The sequence below is a fragment of the Osmia lignaria genome, unplaced genomic scaffold (assembly GCF_051020975.1).
Source record: "Osmia lignaria lignaria isolate PbOS001 unplaced genomic scaffold, iyOsmLign1 scaffold0002, whole genome shotgun sequence".
NCBI classification, from domain to species: domain Eukaryota; kingdom Metazoa; phylum Arthropoda; class Insecta; order Hymenoptera; family Megachilidae; genus Osmia; species Osmia lignaria.
In genome coordinates, this window is record NW_027478159.1 from 28,008,394 (window position 1) to 28,014,267 (window position 5,874).

Sequence of the window (5,874 nt, forward strand, 5' to 3'; positions counted from 1 at the left end):
GATATATCTCGAAAACTACGCTTCTGATCAAAAAATATCAGAGAACGTAAATTGTAGGAAACTTAATTCTCTACAAAAAAGGTCTCTTAACATTTTGCCATAGCTCGCTTCGTTTCCGAGATATTTGCAGATTTATCTCCAGGGAAGGGGCCTGACGGACATATTTCGAGATATTTCTTCTTCTTGTTGTTCTTCTTCTGCACAGCTAAGCTGGAAGTGGCATTTGCAGCGCGCAATAGTGCAGAGTTATCTCAAAGAAAGGGGCCACGGTGTTTCTGTATCTCTATTATGTTGGTGCGGCTTCGGAACTTTTAAATATCTTGATATATCTCGAGAACTACGCATCTGATCAAAAAATATCATAGAACATAAAAAGTAGGAAACTTAATTCTCTACAAAAAGGGTCTCTTAACATTTTCCCATAACTGGCATCGTTTCCGAGATATTTGCAGATTTATCTCAAGGGAAGGGGCCTGACGGACATATTCCGAGATATTTCTTCTTCTTGTTGTTCCTCTTCTGCACAGCTAAGCTGGAAGTGGCATTTGCAGCTCGCAATAGTGCAGAGTTATCTCAAAGAAAGGGCCACGGTGTTTCTGTATCTCTATTATGTTGGTGCGGCTTCGGAACGTTTAAATATCTTGATATATCTCGAGAACTACGCATCTGATCAAAAAATATCATAGAACATAAAAAGTAGGAAACCTAATTTTCTACAAAAAAGGTCTCTTAACATTTTGCAGTAGCTCGCTTCGTTTCCGAGATATTTGCAGATTTATCTCAAGGGAAGGGGCCTGACGGACATATTTCGAGATATATCTTCTTCTTGTTGTTCTTCTTCTGCACAGCTAAACTGGAAGTGGCATTTCCAGCTCGCAATCGTGCAGAGTTATCTCAAAGAGAGGGGCCACGGTGTTTCTGTATCTCTATTATGTTGGTGCGGCTTCGGAACTTTTAAATATCTTGATATATCTCGAGAACTACGCCTCTGATCGAAAAATATCATAGAACATAAAAAGTAGGAAACTTAATTCTCTACAAAAAAGGTCTCTTAACATTTTGCCATAGCTCGCTTCGTTTCCGAGATATTTGCAGATTTATCTCAAGGGAAGGGGCCTGACGGACATATTTCGAGATATTTCTTCTTCTTGTTGTTCTTCTTCTGCACAGCTAAGCTGGAAGTGGCATTTGCAGCTCGCAATAGTGCAGAGTTATCGCAAAGAAAGGGGCCACGGTGTTTCTGTATCTCTATTATGTTGGTGCGGCTTCGGAACTTTTAAATATCTTGATATATCTCGAGAACTACGCATCTGATCAAAAAATATCAAAGAACATAAAAAGTAGGAAACCTAATTTTCTACAAAAAAGGTCTCTTAACATTTTGCCATAGCTCGCTTCGTTTCCGAGATATTTGCAGATTTATCTCAAGGGAAGGGGCCTGACGGACATATTTCGAGATATTTCTTCTTCTTGTTGTTCTTCTTCTGCACAGCTAAGCTGGAAGTGGCATTTGCTGCGCGCAACAGTGCAGAGTTATCTCAAAGAAAGGGGCCACGGTGATTCTGTATCTCTATTATGTTGGTGCGGCTTCGGAACTTTTAAATATCTTGATATATCTCGAGAACTACGCATCTGATCAAAAAATATCATAGAACATAAAAAGTAGGAAACTTAATTCTCTACAAAAAGGGTCTCTTAACATTTTCCCATAACTGGCATCGTTTCCGAGATATTTGCAGATTTATCTCAAGGGAAGGGGCCTGACGGACATATTCCGAGATATTTCTTCTTCTTGTTGTTCCTCTTCTGCACAGCTAAGCTGGAAGTGGCATTTGCAGCTCGCAATAGTGCAGAGTTATCTCAAAGAAAGGGCCACGGTGTTTCTGTATCTCTATTATGTTGGTGCGGCTTCGGAACGTTTAAATATCTTGATATATCTCGAGAACTACGCATCTGATCAAAAAATATCATAGAACATAAAAAGTAGGAAACCTAATTTTCTACAAAAAAGGTCTCTTAACATTTTGCAGTAGCTCGCTTCGTTTCCGAGATATTTGCAGATTTATCTCAAGGGAAGGGGCCTGACGGACATATTTCGAGATATATCTTCTTCTTGTTGTTCTTCTTCTGCACAGCTAAACTGGAAGTGGCATTTCCAGCTCGCAATCGTGCAGAGTTATCTCAAAGAGAGGGGCCACGGTGTTTCTGTATCTCTATTATGTTGGTGCGGCTTCGGAACTTTTAAATATCTTGATATATCTCGAGAACTACGCCTCTGATCGAAAAATATCATAGAACATAAAAAGTAGGAAACTTAATTCTCTACAAAAAAGGTCTCTTAACATTTTGCCATAGCTCGCTTCGTTTCCGAGATATTTGCAGATTTATCTCAAGGGAAGGGGCCTGACGGACATATTTCGAGATATTTCTTCTTCTTGTTGTTCTTCTTCTGCACAGCTAAGCTGGAAGTGGCATTTGCAGCTCGCAATAGTGCAGAGTTATCGCAAAGAAAGGGGCCACGGTGTTTCTGTATCTCTATTATGTTGGTGCGGCTTCGGAACTTTTAAATATCTTGATATATCTCGAGAACTACGCATCTGATCAAAAAATATCAAAGAACATAAAAAGTAGGAAACCTAATTTTCTACAAAAAAGGTCTCTTAACATTTTGCCATAGCTCGCTTCGTTTCCGAGATATTTGCAGATTTATCTCAAGGGAAGGGGCCTGACGGACATATTTCGAGATATTTCTTCTTCTTGTTGTTCTTCTTCTGCACAGCTAAGCTGGAAGTGGCATTTGCTGCGCGCAACAGTGCAGAGTTATCTCAAAGAAAGGGGCCACGGTGATTCTGTATCTCTATTATGTTGGTGCGGCTTCGGAACTTTTAAATATCTTGATATATCTCGAGAACTACGCATCTGATCAAAAAATATCAAAGAACATAAAAAGTAGGAAACCTAATTTTCTACAAAAAAGGTCTCTTAACATTTTGCCGTAGCTCGCTTCGTTTCCGAGATATTTGCAGATTTATCTCAAGGGAAGGGGCCTGACGGACATATTTCGAAATATTTCTTATTCTTGTTGTTCTTCTTCTGCACAGCTAAGCTGGAAGTGGCATTTGCAGCTCGCAATAGTGCAGAGTTATCTCAAAGAAAGGGGCCACGGTGTTTCTGTACCTCTATTATGTTGGTGCAGCTTCGGAGCTTTTAAAAATCTTGATATATCTCGAGAACTACGCATCTGATCAAAAAATATCATAGAACATAAAAAGTAGGAAACTTAATTCTCTACAAAAAAGGTCTCTTAACATTTTCCCATAGCTGGCATCGTTTCCGAGATATTTGCAGATTTACCTCAAGGGAAGGGGCCTGACGGACATATTCCGAGATATTTCTTCTTCTTGTTGTTCCTCTTCTGCACAGCTAAGCTGGAAGTGGCATTTGCAGGTCGCAATAGTGCAGAGTTATCTCAAGGAAAGGGGCCACGGTGTTTCTGTATCTCTATTATGTTGGTGCGGCTTCGGAACTTTTAAATATCTCGATATATCTCGAAAACTACGCTTCTGCTCAAAAAATATCAGAGAACGTAAATTGTAGGAAACTTAATTCTCTACAAAAAAGGTCTCTTAACATTTTGCCATAGCTCGCTTCGTTTCCGAGATATTTGCAGATTTATCTCAAGGGAAGGGGCCTGACGGACATATTTCGAGATATTTCTTCTTCTTGTTGTTCTTCTTCTGCACAGCTAAGCTGGAAGTGGCATTTGCAGCTCGCAATAGTGCAGAGTTATCGCAAAGAAAGGGGCCACGGTGTTTCTGTATCTCTATTATGTTGGTGCGGCTTCGGAACTTTTAAATATCTTGATATATCTCGAGAACTACGCATCTGATCAAAAAATATCAAAGAACATAAAAAGTAGGAAACCTAATTTTCTACAAAAAAGGTCTCTTAACATTTTGCCGTAGCTCGCTTCGTTTCCGAGATATTTGCAGATTTATCTCAAGGGAAGGGGCCTGACGGACATATTTCGAAATATTTCTTATTCTTGTTGTTCTTCTTCTGCACAGCTAAGCTGGAAGTGGCATTTGCAGCTCGCAATAGTGCAGAGTTATCTCAAAGAAAGGGGCCACGGTGTTTCTGTACCTCTATTATGTTGGTGCAGCTTCGGAGCTTTTAAAAATCTTGATATATCTCGAGAACTACGCATCTGATCAAAAAATATCATAGAACATAAAAAGTAGGAAACTTAATTCTCTACAAAAAAGGTCTCTTAACATTTTCCCATAGCTGGCATCGTTTCCGAGATATTTGCAGATTTACCTCAAGGGAAGGGGCCTGACGGACATATTCCGAGATATTTCTTCTTCTTGTTGTTCCTCTTCTGCACAGCTAAGCTGGAAGTGGCATTTGCAGGTCGCAATAGTGCAGAGTTATCTCAAGGAAAGGGGCCACGGTGTTTCTGTATCTCTATTATGTTGGTGCGGCTTCGGAACTTTTAAATATCTCGATATATCTCGAAAACTACGCTTCTGATCAAAAAATATCAGAGAACGTAAATTGTAGGAAACTTAATTCTCTACAAAAAAGGTCTCTTAACATTTTGCCATAGCTCGCTTCGTTTCCGAGATATTTGCAGATTTATCTCAAGGGAAGGGGCCTGACGGACATATTTCGAGATATTTCTTCTTCTTGTTGTTCTTCTTCTGCACAGCTAAGCTGGAAGTGGCATTTGCAGCTCGCAATAGTGCAGAGTTATCGCAAAGAAAGGGGCCACGGTGTTTCTGTATCTCTATTATGTTGGTGCGGCTTCGGAACTTTTAAATATCTTGATATATCTCGAGAACTACGCATCTGATCAAAAAATATCAAAGAACATAAAAAGTAGGAAACCTAATTTTCTACAAAAAAGGTCTCTTAACATTTTGCCGTAGCTCGCTTCGTTTCCGAGATATTTGCAGATTTATCTCAAGGGAAGGGGCCTGACGGACATATTTCGAAATATTTCTTATTCTTGTTGTTCTTCTTCTGCACAGCTAAGCTGGAAGTGGCATTTGCAGCTCGCAATAGTGCAGAGTTATCTCAAAGAAAGGGGCCACGGTGTTTCTGTACCTCTATTATGTTGGTGCAGCTTCGGAGCTTTTAAAAATCTTGATATATCTCGAGAACTACGCATCTGATCAAAAAATATCATAGAACATAAAAAGTAGGAAACTTAATTCTCTACAAAAAAGGTCTCTTAACATTTTCCCATAGCTGGCATCGTTTCCGAGATATTTGCAGATTTACCTCAAGGGAAGGGGCCTGACGGACATATTCCGAGATATTTCTTCTTCTTGTTGTTCCTCTTCTGCACAGCTAAGCTGGAAGTGGCATTTGCAGGTCGCAATAGTGCAGAGTTATCTCAAAGAAAGGGGCCACGGTGTTTCTGTATCTCTATTATGTTGGTGCGGCTTCGAAACTTTTAAATATCTCGATATATCTCGAAAACTACGCTTCTGATCAAAAAATATCAGAGAACGTAAATTGTAGGAAACTTAATTCTCTACAAAAAAGGTCTCTTAACATTTTGCCATAGCTCGCTTCGTTTCCGAGATATTTGCAGATTTATCTCCAGGGAAGGGGCCTGACGGACATATTTCGAGATATTTCTTCTTCTTGTTGTTCTTCTTCTGCACAGCTAAGCTGGAAGTGGCATTTGCAGCGCGCAATAGTGCAGAGTTATCTCAAAGAAAGGGGCCACGGTGTTTCTGTATCTCTATTATGTTGGTGCGGCTTCGGAACTTTTAAATATCTTGATATACCTCGAGAACTACGCATCTGTTCAAAAAATATCATAGAACATAAAAAGTAGGAATCCTAATTTTCTACAAAAAA